This window comes from Heliangelus exortis, chromosome 1 (assembly GCF_036169615.1).
Source record: "Heliangelus exortis chromosome 1, bHelExo1.hap1, whole genome shotgun sequence".
Classification (NCBI taxonomy): Eukaryota; Metazoa; Chordata; class Aves; order Apodiformes; family Trochilidae; genus Heliangelus; species Heliangelus exortis.
The window spans coordinates 158,856,815-158,878,150 of NC_092422.1; the positions used below are offsets into that span (position 1 = coordinate 158,856,815).

The 21,336-nt window shown below is 37.4% G+C and overlaps 1 long non-coding RNA gene across 9 annotated transcripts in view; it reads left to right on the top strand.

Annotated features, from left to right (window-relative positions):
- The window catches only part of LOC139791272 (uncharacterized), a 294,536-nt gene that overhangs the window by 194,120 nt on the left and 79,080 nt on the right, over positions 1-21,336 (top strand). For all 9 annotated transcript variants that reach the window (XR_011723849.1, XR_011723853.1, XR_011723852.1 and 6 more), the window contains one exon: positions 10,042-10,146. This is a non-coding gene — a long non-coding RNA (uncharacterized lncRNA). The remainder of the gene's footprint in view (positions 1-10,041; positions 10,147-21,336) is intronic.

The window sequence follows — 21,336 nt, forward strand, 5'->3', positions numbered from 1 at the left end:
TACGTGACTATTACAAGTTCTCAGGAGGATACCAGGATAATAACAGAACATTGATCTCTTGGTGTCTGTCCTTTGATCAGCTTGGGCAAATAGAGCTACTCTGTTCATATGCTTGAACCTGACCGTATTCTCAGTAATTTTGGCCAAAATTGGAAGTTCAGTCTGTGGGCAGTTATTGTCCAGTTGTCAGCATCAAGTGACTTCTTGCACGGCAGCTGTCAACAACTTTCTCAGCAGGAGTCAGCATATCTGCCCCTATTCTGTACTGGCATCACTAGTGATGGGTCTAGTTTATTCTCTGGTGACTTTCAGAACAGCTGATACAAACACTTTCTTTTTTAGAAGGTAAAAGAAAATATTTTTTAAATATCTGTACTTTATATATAGCTTGGGAAGAGAGGTTAAAGCTAAGCTTAGTTTAATTAGAATACTGAGAGGTGAAACTCAAAATGTTGGCTTTGTTTTTTCCATAGCTCTAACTCATCACTCAAAGAGAAGGATGTGGTACTGTGGGGTGAAGAATATGATTGTTTGCTGCTTTGAAAGTGTTTGTTTGTCAGGCATTCGGATGGGAGGGTGGCAGTGAAAACAGACCCTTCCCCACACTGGAAATGCCAGGTGCTGTACTCCAGCAATATCCAGACTCTGAGTGTATTTCTGGCTTTCCTAATCTTTGATCCTGCCACTGAATCCGCGGGGGTGCAAAAATCCACCCACGCAGATCTGATTTCAAAATTCTGGCCTTAATTATTTATGGTTTGGTTTGGACAAATTACTGTTCTCTGTGCAGCAAGCCCAGTATTACCAGGAATGCAAAGCTATCTAAAACATACATATATATATTATATATGTGTGCACATATTATTTTAAGATGTTGCCTTTACTAATGCATTTCAAGGCTTAATCAAAATTCATTGGCTCAGTCTTATCCTATGCAGCTTTCCACCTGAAAATCCTCCTGGCCACGACCCTCAATCTGTACCTCTTTTCAGAGAAAAAAAAAAAAGAAAAAAAAAATCATAATGTTTATAATTTGACAGCAGTCCTAGAATTAAAAGAAGAACATCTAGCTTTATGCACCTTGCATCAAGATCCTAGTGTTAAACAGTAAATGGACTGTACTAGTTTTTTCTGCAAAAAACAGACCCCCCTGTTCTAATGTCTCAGGGCTCTACTAATTAATGCTGGTATATTTGCCATCATAATGCTCACAAATAGGTTACCAGCTTGTGAACCTTGCTTTAATTTGGATTCTTGTCTTCATTTTTGTATTTATTGGGCCTGGGTCTAAGAAATGTACTCTCTTCAAATGTCCATAGGTCAGCTGTGGGAAGCTAGGCAATCTCAGTTATCCCATGTTCTCAGTTGGAAGTAAACTGAAAATTAGCAGAAGCTTTTAAGAAATTCCTGTTCCTGCTTAGAATTGAATAAATTTGAGTTTTATTTGAAGTTAGAAATCTGTACTCTGGTTTCCAATGAGGTGCTCTTCGGGTGCTCTAAAACACACTCCTAATTCTCAACCAGTTTGTCAAGTTTTAGATTGGCAGCCAAGCCTAACAACAGCTGAATGTGCTTTTCTCTTCTAACAGTTTTCCTCCTAAAGCTTTCTAACAGTTGTCCTCCTAAAGAGTCAGGTAGAAGACTTCTCCTGTGTGCATCTCTGGCCAGGGAACCTGACCTTGTGCTTAAAGCAGAGAGCTTGGGCTGGGATGGTGAGGGCTCTGCTCTCAGCTGTGCCACAGCCTTCCTGCATGGCCTCTGTGGGTCACTTATCTCTCTGTACTTCCTTTCACCATCACATAATACACCTCTACCTTGTGAAAGGTCTCTTTGTTAACTTTTGTTGAGGATGCAGGTGTGTCAGGTGGAAGACAACAGCAATATGAAATACCATTCCTAAATGTTCTTTGCTTTCAGCAATGCATTGAGAACTCATGTGCAAGAAGGCTGCTTCCATTCTGGCTGGTGAGACAGTAGCACTGGTTTTGATTTTTGTCAGGTTAGTGTATGCTTCAAGATCTGAGAAATGTACAGTGTGTCATGGATGTGAATTGCAGTCCAGGTCTTAATGTCCAAAACAGTTCCTAGAATCACAGGAAGCTTTTTTTTTTTGCACATGTCACTGTTTAGGAAAACTAAATGGCACTAAAAGTATTCTAGAATGGAAAAAACTTTCTAGGAAAAACCATCTTTATATAAGTGACCTATCTGAAAGTTATAGCTCATGAAGTACTGTATATTTGCCTCATAGGAAATGGTATACTTGCCTTTCAATAAATAGTATTTGTGATTTAAAAAAAAAAAGGCATTAGCATTTTGCCACATTATTAAATAATGCAAAAGCCTTTTTGTAGTATGGTACAGTTAGTTTGAATTTCCAAGCTTGTGTTTAGGATTGTGTTTAGCACATCTTTAAAAAAAATAATTCCCAGACTTTGGGAAGTTCCAGAGCTTTGGTACTCTGTTGCAGCCTGCTTTGGAGCAGTTTTCTAAGCCTGAAATAAGCCTCTTTGAAGGGGTTCACAGCCTTCTCCTGATGGAATATTATAGTAAGCTAAAACAGAGGTCTGTTTAAGGCCCTTAATGATGAGAAGGCAGTTATACAATGGGGATGAATTTTGCCCTTAATATATGTGTACAATGTATTTTTTCCCTACAGATTTTATCATGGATTGTATGGATATTACAAGACTTTTTTTTTTTTTTTTTTTTTTTTTAAAGATTGTGAGACAAGGTTTAAAATTTTGTAGTAATTCTGGAAATGTCAGTGTTGGAGAACCAAATCTGAGAGCTTGTCAATACCCCTTCTGAAAGTTTCAAAGCATTCAGCTCTGCATGGGAGATCCACCTATAAGGAGCCAAAATCAGACTGGGATTCAGAAGCAAAAACTTGTCACCTTCTAGCATTTGACGTACTTGAATTTTTAAAGAAAATCCTATAAATATACACTTCATTAACATGAAGTCATGTCTTATATATTTAATAATCTCCCACAATAAAAATTGTTTGAACATATTTCTATGTGGGAAACATGGGGAATGTTACACAAACAAAAATTGTGTTTCCTCTTTCAAGCTACAAGTGGATTGTGGCTTTTAAAATCTTTAGATTTTCTCTGTAATTTCATCTTCCATTATCTTTTGTTGATGATGTCTTTCAAATTTTGTTGGCTTCCAGCTAGAAAACTAATGATAACACTGAATTGCCCTCTTTTAAAAGAGCAAAAAGCAGGGTACACAACCGTAATAATAGTGTAATGGCTCCAAATCTGTGCATGTGTGGTTAGTATTATTTACCTAAATGCTTGTTTGTTGGTATATGTATTTTGCAGCAGCAGTCTGGCATCGTTAGACATCCACCCCTAAGCATTTTAAAGATTTTTCCACACAGCCATAAAATTGCACCTTCCTCGTTGAACAGAAAATCAAGCACACCTGTAATAACAAAGCAGTGGAATAGTATGCATCTCCTGGACGTCTGACTGCATTGCAGTAGAACTGATGGTGGTTTGCCTTCACAGACTCAGTGAAATTAAAGGTTGCATCCTTATGTTATGTCCTTCTGTTTAAAATGAATAGCTTGGAAATGTTTATCTCCACTAGAAGAAAGAGAACGTGGTCTATGTTTGTGGTCTCCAATTCCCATTTTGAGAAAAAGTGCAGCAAAACAGCTGCATATCCTTTCTTGTCCTTCTTTTGCTATTAAACATTTACATCTTTGATTTCAGTTCCTTGCCAGGTTTCTCCCTCCATACAGCTGGATTTCTGCTTGAAGCTTGCAGTGGTACGGGCTAGATAAATATATTGAGTTACTTTGTTTTCTGCAGAAAAGAGTGAAAGAAATAAGTCCAGTGCAGAAGTACTGAGAATTCATGTGCAGCATCGTACTGTGTACAGTTTCTTTGTGTTCTGCCAATATGTGTTTCAATTGAAAATGTCTTGAAGCTGCTTGGGACTCTTTCTGTAGAGAGAGGACCAAAGTACACGGTATATTGGCTTCTGTTTTGCTGGTTTTGGACAGTCAGGGCTGCTTTCCATTTCCTACACTGTTCCAATATAACTAAATCACATATACTCTGTAATAGAGGCTTCTGAGACCTGGGGCTTCTGTAAAATGTAAAAGAGCAAAGTAATATTTATGCAGTATAATATTTTGATTTTCTAATGAGCTGTGAGGTAGGTGTTATCATGAACTACTGTGCTGCAAGAAAGGTTCCTAAAACATGCATCAACTTACTCCATCTACAAATAGTAGCAGATAGCACAGTGTTTAGTTTCTAATTAGACTTGTGTTGTGCTCATTCTCATGAGTAGTGTAAGTGACTGACATTCTGTGTTTTAGTGGCAAGTACCAGAGCAGCTGACTTCAACTCTGTGATGAAGCCCTGTACAGCTGCTGAGAAAAGCAAGTTGTTAGAGAAACTGATTTGCAAGATTAAGGCACACTGATTGGTATGGCCTTGTTGTGAAGGGGAAGGAGAATATAAAGCACACAGCCTTGAATTAAATTAATGGTATTCTAGTCCTAAAAGGATTGGGAATGAAATGTTTAATTGAAAAAAATAAAGAAATAAAATCCTATGCATTGTAGTTCACAAATTATTTGTTTACTTTGGATAGTCTTTTGCACTGTTTCTTAGGAGAGGATGAGCATTATTCTTCTTCCATGCCTCAGTCCCCTGTATTTAAAATACAGACTCAGTTCTAAGTCCTGTCTTCTGGACATGTGAATAATAAGCATAACCTTCAAGGCAGAATCTTGTGAACTATTCCTTGAGGAAACCTGCCAGAGTAGTGTGGGCATTTTACATGGCTAAACCTATTTCTGAACAATATTTGGGTTTTTTTGTGGCCATCTCAAGTCAGTATTTTAGTAGTTCAGTTCCACTGTGGAAATAACAATAGCAATACAGATCTATTGTAGACAGTCTCATTGAACTAGATCGGTTTATTGTGAGGTGCATCTAATTTAAACTCTCCAGTCAGGCTTGAATCCCTTCCACCAAATTCTAAATGTTAAGTTCTGATTTTCAAACCATTGTCATAATGGCATTCAGCACTAATAAAGACTGTGGCTCTTGGATGTTATTCATGTAGTATTTGAGTTTGTTACAGCCTCTAGAGCCTTATTTCAACAATAGAAAGTACCTTGTGAAGCAAAGCAGCACTGTTACTCTCTTTTATGGACTAAAGACAGATGACTACAGTTAGATCCTTTGTATGTGTTGTGTTACAGGCAAGGGGCTGGCTAAGGAGTGGCATTTTCTCAGGATGATCAAGCTGTGGCCTGCTACAAATCCCATCTGCCCTCTCCACATGCAGTGTTAGAGGCCCTTCCTGGAACAAGCTCCTCAGGTGATTTATCTGCATGAGGTTGCCAGTACGAGATCACTGGAAAGGCAGATGGGACACATGATGGCAGACTTGGACCAGTTGCATTTGGCAGAGAACAGACCTGTGGAGTAAGATAGTCATTTTATGGGTCAGAAAAAAGGATGAGCAAGGAACTGGGAAGTCTGCCATATGAGGAAAGGCTGAGGGAACTGGGTTTGTTCAGCCTGGAGAAAAGAAGGGTTGGGGTACACCTAATTGCCACGTTCCAGTACTTAAAGGCCAGCTACCAGGAAGATGAAGACTTTATACAAGGAAAAGATGAGGGGTAATGGGTTTAAGTTATTCCTGGAGGGATCCCAACTGGACACCAGAAGAAAATTTTTGACTATGACAGCAGTCAGACATGGGAACTATCTCCCCGGGGAAGTGATGGATTCCCCAACACTGGACACTTTTAAGATTCAGTGTGACAAGGTGCTTGGCTATCTCATTTTCATCTAGAAAGATTGGACCAGATGATCCTTGAGATCTCTTCCAAGCTGGAATTCTATTATTGTATTATTTTTTTATTTAAATTATATTTTTTGTGGATTTTGTCATCCACTCTAGTACAAATTCAAGTGGTACCATGCGGCTGTCAGGATTCTTAGGTGTACTAGAGACTGCAAAGATCTCTAGGATTTGCACAAGCCATGGAAGAAATAAAGATATTTGCTTTTTTATGTGTGCTTCAACCTGCCAGTGATAATTTTTGCAAGCGGTATAAAGGTCTGATTTAGCTATGTCAGTTGATGTTCATGGTGAATAAAGTTAGACTTGAAAGCCTTAACAATATCCCAGGTAATGAAACTAAATCACAAAGTAAGATTGATAAAAATTTGTCATCTGAGAAAGGATGGTATGGGGTGATCCAGATCTCCCATTTACTTCTCTTCTGACCCCATTTCATTTTTGTCTCTCAGAAAACACAAATAGAAGGCTCTGGGCCTTCATTATGGCATAACCACTCACTTTACACAACGATAGTCAGTATGTATTTAGCTATATGTAATTGCAAACTGCTCACACTTTATTATATCAACTGAAAATCTTCCACTGCTTTTTTTTTTTGAAGGTGAAACTCGTGTTGGACTTTACTAGCAGTGGAATCAGGCTTGTTACAGATCCATATTGTAGATTAGGTCATTTGCTTGTATTTCACTTACGGTGTTTTTTCCAGTTTCTCTTCAGCCACTGTTGTGTTACAGTAGTGCAGCTGGCTTGAGGCATTGAAAGGGCTGGGACATTAAAAATAGAATTTTGGGGTCCTTTTTCATAGTCAGACAAATTTTTATATCCCACGTGCAGTATTTTATGCTACAGTACGTAAAGGATATCATTTGCTGCACTTTAAAATAACACAAAAGCCATTTCAGTTCACCGTGAAGCCAGTGGCAAAATTTCACTTGCTTTCAATGGGAATTTTTAAAAGAACCATGGTACAGTTTCTGTCAGAGTAGAAGAAAACTGTGAGGCCATAGTACCCTCAAAATGGAAAATGTGTATGTTCCCTTTTGGGCTTAATATAAGTAGTTCTTCAGAGAATAAGCAAGTGACTGGTCACAGAAAATAGCAGTAACCAGGACTGCTGAAATAGCCCTCCTCCCCACAGTTGAAGGGATGGCCCATAAAACAAGAATTTGCTGTCTGTAGAAAACTTCTGCGTAGGACAATGCAGTCAGGACTTACCACTAAAGCATTTCCCCTGCTTACTCAGCAAAACACTGAAGGAAAAGGGGAGCAACTGTTCATGAACATTAGGAAGAAGCAATCATACCGTGTCTATTCTAGTTACTACCGTGTCTTAAAATAGAAGGACAATTAAACTTAAGTTTTACAGAGTTACATGCTCCCTATAACTTTGGTGCCATATAATGTGCTTGTTTCAGAGAGAAACTGCTCTGGTTTTGGAGGAAGAGTCATTTAAACCTACTACTCAGGCACTTACACAGCATCCAGGAAAATAAGTGAAGTGTGTGACCACATTCCTACCTGCTAGTCTTTTGTTTGACTTTGTATTAGAGCACAGGGAAAGAGGGACCACCTTCTTTTCCTGGGTGTTTCCTTCTATTTGGAAGTTGAAATGTCAGCTACTCTTTGAATATGTAATAATCACCAAAAAACCCTCTAAATATTTGCATTAATGAACTAAAGTATCCTGGATAAGTCTTGTGCAAAGCAAAGATTGAAATGTATGAACACCAAGGAATACACTTCTCTATTTAGAAGCGAGTTTTCCCTTGGGCTTCCCTGCCACAAGACAGCAGAAATTTGGCTGCCCCAGAGTCTGTTTGTGTCCCTGACTGCTCACAACATCTGAACTTCCATGTACAAGGAAATCCAACAGTGAACCTTCAGCATGGCTGGGGCTTCTGCAAAGGGAAGAGTATGTAAATAAATGTACCTTCTAGATACCCATATCAGCAGCATGGCAGAAAAAAAAGAAATCTCTCTTGTTCTTTCCACATGAGATCATCCTTAAAATTCTCCAGAACCATAAGGCTTCTCTGCAGCTCTGAAGAGACCAAGGGCCTTGTCAGGCATTCTTGCACTTCTCAGCTTATTCTGTTGAACCTTGATAGAGATAAGACTAATTATTTGATCCTCAGCTTTAGACTTCCTGCAGTTACTCAGTGAACAGTTTTCTTTAGCTGTCCTTTTCCACTCTATTCTTACAGTTTACTTTAGTGAGATTAAATACTTGCTGCTAATGGCAGAATTTGGCTACCACGAAAGGACAAAGTTTGAACTCCATGGGATGTTGCTGATGTATAAATCATTTGTACTCCAAACAATGGCCACTCCATCACTTTGCCTTAAGATGGGAAAATAATTAGTGATTTTATTTTTTCAGCTTCAGGAATCTTCAAAAGGACACAAAATCTTCAGAAATTTCTGTCAGGAAAGATTTCATCTTCTGAAACCACTTTGGCCCAGGTTTTGAAAATTTCAGGCTTCCATCAATATTCATGAGACTATCAAGCTCCATGAAATCTATAGAAAGAATACCTTAATGGAAAGTACTCTACATGAACAGTTGATGCATTTTAAAACCCATTTGAAACATATGTTTAGATTCTGATGTTACCAGAAAGCCAGAACTTAACAAACAGAAGCATTTGAAACTGGGAAGCAGTATTCTGCCACTGAAACTGGATTTGAATGAGACCTGAATGCAGGTGTGTGACCTGTGACCATGAAACACATCAGTCTGCCATGTGCTGTAATCAGTATCTAATGATAAGGGGAAGTAGAGACCTGAAGAAGCAGAGGGTAGTATAGACTTGGACTTGTACTTGTTATGGGCCCATGCCAGTATCTTGTTGGTACAACTGCTTATTTTTGATGATTTCATCCAGCTCTTTTTTGAAGGCAGAAGAAACTAAGTACTGTACACAACTACTAGTTATGTATTTTTAAACATGCAGTCACTTGTAGTAGATGGGAGAGTAGGGAGCGTCAAAACCTACCTAGGTCATGCCAATTGTTTTTGAAGAAAAATGTGAAACCTTAAATTAAGACAGAATCTCAGCAGTAACATCTGTTGTTGGCACAAGGAGTTTAGAAGGGTTATGAAATATATGTGATGACTGGACGAGCCAGATGACCTCCAGTGAGAGAGGGTTTTAGTCCTTTACCAGGTAGCTCTGCTGAGTACTCTGTACTACAGGCTTGTAGAATTTGTAAGAAGCAGTGAGAAGGAGAATGGGTTTTATCTGATGTATTAGGAGGCCATATACAAGTTGCTTCAACCTGGAAAGGGTTCACTGCCTAGGGTCCAAGGATGTTAGAGGAGCAGACGGGTTTTTGGATTAGTTTTTTGGAAGATGAGGGTAATTAAGGAATGCGCAGAAGTATGCTCTGGACATTTTGTAACATTTTTATTCCCATCTAGATCCATGTGGAGATGCAGAATTTGTGTATGTGATTTCATCTTTACATTAATGTTATCTAACTGACTCACAGAAGCAGAGCAAACATTTTATTACTGAACTGGAGAAAGAAGGACTGATGTTTATTCTGATAATTTAAAAGGCGTTTCACAGTTTTTTACGCATGCAGTGACCAAATTCTCTGCTTCTATGAACTGGCACACCATCACTGTACTCAATGCAAGCTTATGCCAGTTTATGTGGCAGATAACTTGGTCTCACTGTAGCCCAAATGGTTTATTGATCATTCTCTCAATTCCTGAGTAGCTGCTAGCAGGAAACTTTTCATTAAGTTTTGAGGATAGTTCTGCTGTACTTTGTATACTCCATGTGGGTAGCATTGAGGTGTCTGTATATCATGGTGGAGACACTGTACTCCAACTAATATGCTTTTCTGGTTTGACTGGAGAAGGGAAGAAGAGCAGGGATTGGCAAAGAAGCCACTAACTCCAGCAAAGCATTGAGTAGTCATGCATACAGCTCAGGTTAAAAAGTTCAAACCCACTTTTTAAAGAAACAATGCAAATATTTTCCATCCTTTATCTACAAAATGACATAGTTTGTTTACTGTTTCTTGTTTATCTGCTCTGCATGGTATGTCACACTTATCAGTAAAACAGACTGTAGGGGCTAACAGTACTTAAATGTTTATTTTATAATGGTTTGGGTTTTGCTGTGCCTATTCTGCTTTTTCTAACTAAATACGTACTCAGATAGCTTCTTCTTTTCATTACAGCATATCTGTCTCAGGATGCTCCTAGAAGATGAAGTAGTAGGCTGGCAAAATGCTCTCAACACATGTGAAGAGATGACATTGGAGACTAATCTGCCTCCTGTTCAGGTATTTGTGCTTTTGTGATGTATACCTGAAATCAGTGAGTGATGTGGGGTACTCTGCACTTGAAGGAAAATGTTCTTGTTAACTCTCGCAAGGTGGTGATAGAAGGACATAAAACAACTGGAAAAGTCACAAGAAGGATTAAAGCTGTTTAGTGAAAATGCCACCATGCAATTTCAAGAAGAAGCTAGAGTTGCAAAGGTACTGTGTCAGAGTTGCATCTCGATATTCAACATGTGTTGATGCTTCTGCATGTTACATCACATCTGTTAGCTAAGTAAATTTTTACCATCTGTTACTACTCAGAGCATTGATGGCCACCTGAGGAATGGTGGAGAAAGCTGATTTTTTTCTGCCGTGCACTGACGCAAAGTGAACAGGTCTCTACTTATGGGCTAAGTCACTATAAAGTTCCCACTGACCACAGGAATTAGATCCTGTGAACTGTGTAAACCCTGTATTAGGCCTACAGTGAGGGTGAAAATCATTTTGGTTCCCAGAGGTGACAGAAGGTTGTGTGTGCCTCTTGCCAGGCCCCAAGATTTTAGTGATACTTAAATAGTGTGTATGTCCCATTCAAAGAAAGTAAGGCATGTGAAGTTCTTCACAGTGCAGAAATGAGACTTTCTAGTCTAGGAAGGGCAATCTAGAAAAAGTATATGAATTCCTAGGTTATAGGAAGTTAGATTTTTGTTTTACAGCTACATACAGGGATAAGTAGTACAGGTCTGTTTATGTTACTCATCTCTGAAGCAAAGAGATCAATTGTGTGGTTACTTTTCAAAGCTCCTTGTGATCAGGTGATGACAGACATGCTATCAATGTGCAAACTGATAACTAAATAGCAACAAGTAATTACATACATTTTTGCATTATGATAGTGTACAGATATTGACTGTACACAACTAGGTCCCTTTATAGCTGATTAATTCAGTGAAGCAAATGTTAACAGGCGCAAAGGTAAGAGTTGTGTTTGTAGAATGCATTAATACAAAGAGGAATCAGAAAAAACATCTTACATGTATGGTCATTATGATCTTATATTATCTCGTTACAATCATTAAAATGTTATATGTAACAATGCAGACTATTTTTCATGGTTAAGTAGTTTAAAGAAAAATACAAAAGCAGAGGTACATCCTGAGGGTATATATTTAACGGTTATATCACTAATAGGTGAAAAATCAGTCTTGTTAAATGTTATACCATATGTGGCTGACTGAAAAGCAAATGTGAGTAAACAGCAAAGTCACTCTGAGTATTATTTTAATTCCTGAACTACACACTGTATCAGCTTCCAGATATTTATTCAAGTTTGTGTTTTATTATGTGTGCATTCCGGTGGTTTTGGCAGTGTGTTCGGAGACAGCATTGATGTACTCTTTCAGATTTTGCTACCAGACTACTTCATTGACTTCATGCAGTTTGCCTCATCTGAATGAGCCTCAATTGACTCACATGCAAAACTGATATTAAATCCCAGAGCACCTGATTTTACTACACATAATACAGATGTAACAGGTGGGACCAATGAATGATGATGTAGCATTATTAGTAGTTTTTTCAGTGTTTGGTCTTCATTGGTTGGTTGTTTGTAACATTTGTCCTTCAGTGCAAGTCATGGCTAGCAGTAGCATCAGAAAATATAACATCAGTGGTGAAAACTCTTGGTTTTCTTCCAAGGGTTCTTGAACCTTGTGTCAGATCATTGGCCTTCAGAAACATCCTCAATTTCTCTTTGGAGCTACAGTTTCCTCTGTAAGGAAACTGTAAAAGAACTGAAAACTGCTGTCAGAAGCTCCTAATGCAGGTTTAGGAAAGGTTTCTTTTCAGCTTTGAAGAGTGATACTGTTTTCCTATAAGAAGATTAATTCTATCTAAATCATTTTAACTTTTAAGCCTTTTGAAAAATAAGTATACTCAAGATTATGAAGTGCTTAACTACTCAGTTTGCAGTTCCTTCAGAAGAGTTAACACTGTTAAGACAGGAAAAATGAACCTTATACAGTTTTTATTGACAATGGATAGGAAGAATAGTGCCTTAGAACATTCTATTACCTGAAATTAAGCACTTATTCTGTACCCAGAGGTGATGGTCAAATAGAACATCCAGTATTTTAGGTATTAATTACTGGCCTTGCTTAATATTCTAAGAACTTATAGTAATGGCAAAAAAAGGCTTAACTTTGAGATTCAAGTTTAGATCATTCAAGTATTCCTAATTCCCTCAAAATAAGAAAAATCCACAAGTCATATTTTTCTCTTAGAAATTTGAAGCTACATATGATTTGAATAACTATGATTAACAAGTTACTTTAGAAAGGAAGATTTTTTTTTCCTTCTTCAGGGAGAAAATTATACTTAGTACTCATTGCGAACCTTTCATGTTTCTAACACTATTCCAACACATTATTTTCTAAATAAGTTACAATTATAATATAATAAAACTACTTACAAGTGTTGCTGTGCTTGTGAGGTGCAGATTTTAGTTTATTTTGTTTTTCATAGAATAAGTACTTCTATTTCACAAATTTTCTGTAATTCTGGGACCTGAAAAACTTGAAATCAATGTATTATCGCAGTCAGTGTTTCCAGAAGATGATGGCATTTTAAAAGAAACATTTCCTATTTGGAAAACTTTGCAAAACTCTCTCATACCTAGTCTTTCTCATTCCAAAGCACTGTCTTGAGTGTAGGAAGAATTAATATCAAAATACTAATTGAGAATGTGATACAGGATTATTCCAGTTACTTGTGTCAACCACTGCTTTTCATTCCTGTTTGCTGCATCTTGTAACCAAGGCAATGGTTTCAGAAAGTGCAGAAGTATCAGTTACTTTTTTTTGAACGAGTGCTGACAGTGATGTCTGGGTGCTGTTAAGTTGATGGTGATGTTTGGATGCCTTTGGTTTGAAATGGAGCTTTGCACCTATTATACAGCCCAGGCATGAGCAGTCTTCAAATGAAGTCTTCAAAATGAAGACTAGGTAGCAGTGGTTAGCTGAATGTCCTCTGTAAAATCTGAATGCACTGAAGACACTGTGGAGGAAGAAAATTTAAAAATTAAGACATGGAAGACACTGTGGAGGAAGAAAATTTAAAAATTAAGACATGATGATGATTTCATTCACAACCTTAATGTTGTAAGTTCCTGAATTTGTGATCTAAAATTTTGGTTTCCTTGATAATGTTCAAAAAACATGAGGTGGTTTTCTTTTTCTTTTTTTTTTTTTTCAGTTCTGGAGGCAGGACACTCTTTGGACCTAAGTAGCATGTACTTCACAGTAATGTGAAGAAGGAAGAGGGTTTCAGATATGAATTGAGCCTGAGTTATAATGACTCATAACTGACAAAAAAACACCCAAGGAGAGACATGAGACAGGATGAGATGAAATGAGACCAGCGATGAAAGAAGGGGCAGATTTATGAGTTATCAGCCTACAGATGGGATGTGAATATATATATGTGTGGAAAATGAGATCATCACAAAGAAGTATGCTAGAGTAAAAGGAGGGGGTTCACAGGACAGATCCCAGTAGCCTTTTGCAGATAGGGGGATTGATTAAAGCTGCAGGAAAATTAGTACTAAAAATTATATAAAGGTGAGTTAGACTCCAAACCTCAGAGAGTGCTTGAAATTTGTCTCACTACATTTCAAAAAATAAATTAGTTAGGGTGACCTGGAGCCTCCAACAGTGCATGGAGACCATGCACCTTGGTGATAATCCTACCTAGCTAAAATCACAAAAACATGTTTTCAATTTTGGTAGTGTGAGGCAGTTTTCAGCATTTTAAGGAAACTGCTGCATTGCTTAGAATAAAAACAGGAGGCAAAATTCTCACCTTCAGTCTAAACAATGCAGTAGTTAACGTTAAACTAAAAAACATTAAAATTTGCCTTTCATTCCTGAAACTGAAAGCATGTTTCCAAGTAACCACATCTTTTGTGCTACACTAAAGCCAAAGCATTTGTTATGGATTATAAGTGATGGAACTGATTGCCAAGTCTCTTTGAATGAAATTTCAGTTGGCACAATTATAATCCATTTTGAGGTTCAGCATCTTAAAATTTTCACCTAAAAGGTGAAAATATGTACTTGGCTGGTCACAAAGTATTAAATAGCACATAAAAATCTGTGAAATTTCTGTGTTACTTTAGTCATGTCCCCCGTCCCCTTTCTAATTTTGTTCATGTGTGCTGTAAAGAGTCCTTAGGAGGATCTGTCCAGAGAATTACACATAAGTCTGTTATTTATCTGAATCTGCAGAATCAGGTGGCAGTGTAATGAGAAAAACTTTTCCGATGGAATATCTTCTTCCATCTGACTCTGATAGGAACAAGTAGAAATTGGGAAGTGGCAAAAGAGCATTTATCATAGAATCATAGAATGGTTAGGGTTGGAAGGGACCTTAAAGATCTTCAGGATCACAATTCAATCATTTTTGCAGTTTTTAGCAAGGAATGCTGGGGGACATCTGTGTTGCTGGTCATATGGAATTTAAAAGCCATTAAACTTCATAACTGATGGGTAGAACTTGAGGCAATCAGTGAAACAGTTTTGATTTTGTTGCATATCATTCACTTTTTGTTTAAAAATTATTTTTTTAATAAAAAGGTGAACTATACTTAAAAATCATGAAGCCTCTATTATTCTAAAACTGTATCTAGAGCTATTCGGTTTTGGGTGGAACTGGAAAAAAACCCATGCTTTTTTTTCCTTAAAACAAGAAAAATTAAAACATGCTGAAACTTTTTTGGTCAATTTGAGCCAGTAATCTGCAACAGGATTTGGTTAAACCTCAGAGTGTAATGTTTTAAATTTTGTTTAGCTATTGCTGATCATTCACACAACATCAGTGTGCAAGGAGTAGAAGTTTCCTTCAGGAAGGGCTGGATCATCTGAGCATGAGAATGAGCCCAGGAGTCTGTGGACTCATCCAGCCTCTCGGACTGTCACCTGTCCTCAGCACTGGCCAAAACTGAATGGTGCACTGAAAGGAAGTGTGCAAGAACAAGGAAATTGTGTATCATATTTCAGCTAAGTAATCTCTTGGTGTTCGGCCATCCCAGAGATGCACACAGCCAGGCACAGTTTACTTCTATTTAGTAACTGCAGTGGATTTCTACTCTGTGATTTTTCTCTGAGCCTTGCAAACTCCAAGCATCCATGTTGCTCTGTAGCAGGGAGTCCCAGAGCTTAACACATGTGTTATGAAGAACCACTTTTTGTTTGTTTTGAAACTACCTCCTGATAGCTGGAGATGGAAGGATGCTTTATGGAATCTGACAGCAAAGCTGGTAAAGGATTACAGAGATTATATTTTTGAAATGTGATTCATTTTTAGAATTTAGATCAGTGTGGTAGATAGAACACAGTTAAGTAATCCAGGACAGGGCAGCTTTGTAAATGAAATAACTTAGCAACCATATCAATTATAAGCATGGGCAAATTTGGTGACAGCAGAAAAACTCATAATAGGTTCCAGTTAAAGGAAGCATTTAAGCATATGTTTAACTCCCTTGCATGTTCAGACATGGTATATCTACAAGTATATGCTAGGGTACTTTACTGAGCGTATTAGTCTTGAGGTACCTCCCTGTTTCTAAAATTTACTACCACTAGAACACACACACATATATATATATTTTTTTTAATATTTGCTTGATAAATATCATATGCTTTTGATTTTTGCATCGTTTATAAGAAGGATATAAGAAATCATTCATTTTGTGTAGACCAGTGATCCTAACTGAGATGTTATTGAGGACAACATGTTCAGTGATTTTCATATTTGCAGTGATAAGAGAGAGGAATGGTAGAGAAGTGGGAAGATGAGACAAAAGGTGTCTGAGGAACCCACAGCTTATGGCATAAAAAGAGTGACCAGATTTATCTGTTCTTCCAAATAGGCAGAGCTGGAAATGAGCGAGTGGTAGCTGCCTGAGATGCTCTTTGTCCTCAGACATGGTCGTCCCTCTACAGCATCTCCTGTTCAATAAAAGAAGAGCTCCTTGCTGTGTTTGTAAAACACATTAAGAGCTTCAAATGAAAAGCAGTGAAAAGAGCAAAGTATTAAAATTTATATCTACTCACCAACTTTTGAAGAATACTCCTGCAAAACCAAACAAGCAGCTGAACAAACAGGCAAAATCGTGATACTGAGAGACTGATATTAACTTAATCATAATAAAATCTTGCTGCCTGGGGTAAGATTTTCCTTATTAGATTTCATTTTGAGAAGTTTTTGTAATGCAAGTAGACTTAAGTGTTTCAGTCCACTGAAACAGAGATGTCTTATGTGTTGAATCTTCTTTTTGGAAATATATTCTAGTAAATGCATTGTATGACATTACATAACATTGCACAGCAATGTAGTCTTAAATGAGTCTCCAGGTTAAAATTCAACAGAAGCTGTCTATAATACAATATTTGATCAGATATATCCTAAACTACTTTTATTCAGAGATACTGCCTGTGGGAAAACAGAAGCTGTTTTGGGTCTTTTTCTTTTCCTCTGACATTCTGGGGCACTGGAAGATTAGGACCAGAATGTCAAAGATTGTCAGGCCCTATTTAGGCAGTGGAACAGAAGGCTGGACTTTCAAAAATACTCAGCTCTATTGATCCCCAGGATTTCCAAATATCTGTTCATAAGAATTGAGGCAGGAACTAATTATTGCTGAGGTTGTCTGAAAATCCAACATCAGCATGGACTTTAAGCACTGGAAAATAGAGAAGCTGTTTTGAAAATCTGTCCTGACTTTCTTCTTCAGTCAAGATTGTATAGTAGATAAAGAGGACACCTTTCATTTGCAGGCATGGTTTAATGCTCCTTCTCAAAATGTGATATATGTCACACTCTCTCACAGAACCATTGAGGTCAGAAGTACAAGATTCATAAAACTTCATATAGTTTGTACGGTATCCTTTTTCTCTATAAATAAATAATGTGACCTTTGTACTCTGGAAGCCTAGTAAAGACCCTGGCAGGACATCACACAACCTCTTAATATAACTTCCCAGCTATCTGTGGAACTCTGCCTCCGTGTCACTGAAAAACAGAGTTGGAGGTGACAGTTCAGATTTTGCATCCTCTTTCCGGAGGCCATTTCAGTCATGCAGCCAATTATGTATCTTACTGTGCATTTATAGCTTAAGGAGTCATTTGCAGTTGAAAATAGTCCTGGGCACAGCGAAGATGGACATAGAGTGCAGGCAAAGGTACAGCTCTGCTACTTCTTTAAGGTACTGAAATTAAATGTATGTTTACTAGGTTTCTGTTTAGGTGAAAATTATAGAAGTAGTAGGTGTGATTTTGTACAGTTCAGTAAAGCTGCAGTTTAGAATGTTAAAATATTTATGTGAACTCTCAAATGCAATCCTAAGTAGATATTATATGCAAATTGCATTTTAAAACAAAATACAAACTTTCCTTCCCTGATTAATGCCAGTTACTTCGATTATTGAAATTTTTTTTTTGTTATCTTCCTCTGCTTAGATAAATAAACAGACAACTTTATTGAATTTAAACTCATTACCTTCAGTAATTAAACTTCTGGATATCTAGATCTTCCTAGGTCTTTAAAAAGATTGGGATTCTGTCCAGCATTATGGACTTGCCCTCTGAGCTACCTGCCATTGAGTTCATTCCAGTGCCCTCCTTGGGCCACTCATCCCAGGTTGTGAGCTGCAGATCTCCCTGCAGCCAGGTTTTTAAGCAGAGTGCTGATGATCTGCAGCCTTTGAGAGTAACAGGGGCAAGGCAGATGTGGGTTTTTTGGCTCTTACCCACAGACCAGCATGGAGGCGACCACAGGGAGCTTTTCTTGGTGATGGAAGTGGAAACTGGATTTGGGCAAAGATTAAACTCCCTGCAAGGATGTTTGGTTTTCTCTTAACTAGGCTTCAGTAGATTTTTTGGCGACTGATCAGTGTAGTCTTCTTCTGAGATGTGGAGAACCACTCATATGCAGAATTTTAGTCATATGCTCAACCTTCTCAGGTCATTCCCAAATTGTGTTACTGGTCAGACATACAAAGTGCTTTGAATCCATCGTATGCATTCTGCTTTTTCAGTACAGTTTAGAAGTAGACATGAGAGTATAAGTTTGTGCTACTCCAGTGGCACTTGCTGCTGAAATGTCAGAGTTTATGTGGTAAAGCAGCCACAGTGTAGGAATCTGGAAAATGCAACAGCATTTCAGCCAAAAGAACATATTTACCATTAGTAAAAATCAAAGATGGTGAACTTCTTGTAAACTGAATTCACGTGGATTTTAGACAAGATTTGGTTTTTTTAAGGTTATACCTACATCAGTGGTACATGTTACTTTGTACATCATTTAGTTTACATATCTCATCTACATCCTTGGAGCTAGACAAGGGCTTGTTAGTGTCTAGTAAGTGTCTGCTTTGAGGTTATTTTTATGAACGATTAGACAACATTGATATTAAAGACTTCCTCTTAGACTTTGTGGTTCTTCCATTGTTTTGCTCTTGAATAAGTGTAAAACTGCTACTGAAAACATAGATGCCATTGAAAGGGATACTCAGATATGTTTTATCAGTCCTTTGGTGTTCTTGCTTCCTTGTGATTACACAAACACTGTATTTTTGACAGTAAGGCAGAATTCTAAGGGCAAGTCTCTGAACCAGGAATTAGTTCAGAATTAGTTTAGACACTGGGCTTTGATTCAGGCACATTGATTGCTCTTGTCTCTCCTCCTTCCCTGCTGCTGAAGCTAGAAGTATTTCTGCAGTACTTTGGAGTCCCAGAGCTTGTGGCCTCAGTTATTTGGGTATATTCTGTGAGAATTAATAGTGTCAGTGGAATTCAGAGTTGATAAATGCTACTATTATTTTACAATTATGTGTTAAATGTTATCTGTATTACCCTCTCAGGACAACACACTGCACTTCCAGGGAAAAAACACACAACATGACATGAAGAAAATGAGAACATATTTAAATAGAATGTCTCCAGGACAGTCTAGGGAGAGATTAAATTGGAATTTAGCTGAAGTATTTTGTAGGTACAAGCACTAGTGAAGAATTAAGAAAACAGTAGAGCTAAAGTGGTACACGTAGCTTGCCATTTTTTCCCCAGCTGGTAAAATTTAGTGTATCATTTTTAATACAATGGTGTTTGAATGTTGTGCCCTGCTTTAGTTTTCTTTTGGTTTCTTTGAGAAAATAACTCCAAGACTACTTTTCATTTCATGCTGTTGTTGGACGGGGTTTCTTTCAGCAACATCTAACTGGTTGACTTATGATAGGAAAAAGTGCTATGAAATACGGTGCATAAATAAACAAAACCAGAAAGGCTTTGTATGTGCTTGTTCCCCACTAACTTCTTTCTGTGGTGATAATCTCAGTGATTATTTATAACTGTAAGAAAACAGTGTCTATCTGCACAAACACCGAAGAGACGCACCTGATTAAGTTGTGCATATGAAGAAAGGGAACCACATAAAATGTTTTTCATTCCTCTTTTTAATTCTTGCTTGAAATCCATTGAGCACTGTTATATTTGGCTGGTAGTGCACAGACAAAAGAGCAGGCTGTCACCAAAGAAAATTTGTTAATTCGTGTTTCAGAGGATAAAAACGTAGAATGTATTATATTATGGATATGTATGTATGCATTCAGAAATGTACATTCGTTGTAATGGATAGTGATAAAGTAAAACTCTAGAGAGAGTAAAGCAGGAAGAAATCCCGTGTGGCACTGCAATACATAGATTGTGGTTAGTTAGAGAAAACCTGTTTAATCTGTGAAATCGGCACTTGCTGTTTGTAGACATACAAAATATGATGTAAGTGCTGGCACTGCCTTTTCTCAGGAGTGCAAGAAGTTGTATTTAATGTGCTGTAGGACACATATGGGGTGTGAAGGAGATAACCAGAACATGACTGGCTTGGAAAGTTTGGAGCAAAAGCACTGAATTTTATGTGCAAAGGATCAGGCTCATATTGGATTGTCAGTACTGGCAGCATAAAACTTTAATTTCCATAAAGAAGCAGAGCAGTTTGAAGTGACAAGCTTTCAGTTTGACACTGAAAGCTGTGTTGGTTTTCTTTTCAATTTATTATTTATAATTTAGAAAGTTCTTGTTATTTCTTTTGTTTTACATTATATTTTAAAATATTATCTATTATTTGAAATAACAGAGTAATGCTTGAAGTGCAGGTCTACACATAAAATAACATATCCATTGTAGAAAAAAATCTGAGAAGAAAAGAAAGTAGATTCGACTTTGGTCTGTTCGATTTGAGATTATATGTGTGAGCAAACAGTATTCCTGGGAGCCAAATTTCTACTGATGCTTATAAAAATAATTTTAATACATAATTTTAATATTTTTTTAATTTTAAAAATGAGTCTTACTTTGCAGTGCTTTGAGGAATAACAAGTGTTAGACCTCTTCAGTACCTGCAGCAGCACATGTTAAATGAAAACCGTATCATGAATTTTACCTTAGAACTCAGTCTCCTGGTTTACTCCCTTTGACTTAAAGAACACAATCAGGCTAATTGTGAGTGGGTTTAATGCATTTTAAGCTGGATCAGAACACACCTTTTTTCTGGTGTTTTGTCGAGTAATTCCAGCAGCTGCTATTAGGAGTATTTTTATTAATATTACTTTATGCAGGAACATGAGAGAAGTTGTATTTTGTTATTTAAACCTTTTTCTTCAAGATAGCAAGCCCCATCAAAACTTCTTTTCAAGGACCCATACCTTAAGCAAAGTGAAAGAATATGTGAATAATACAGCAACTACTGCTGCTGATGTGTTAAAAAGCTGCACTTCCTTACCAAAATGGCAGGCACATCATTACTGGGACTTAGTAAGTTGTAAAGTTTTAAAAGCAGTAAAACAAAAAATCAGATGCCATTATGGGTGTGCTTTCCTTCTTAATTAAAAGATATTTTGTGGATGACATTTACAGGCTTTTCCACTCTTGGTTCAGATGCTGCTTGTGTCAGCAGCAGATTTTTGCACCATGCTCACACATAAGTGAGAAAATGCATAGCTTTCTGAAGAGGCACAGAGTCAGAGTTCACCTACTGAAACAGGAAAGTATTATATCCTGAGTATAACTTGACCTGTACAGAAGACTATTAGAATTTTTCAGTGTAGATTTTAGCACCTGATCTGCCATAAAACAAGGTTTGTAGATTTTGTTGTTTTT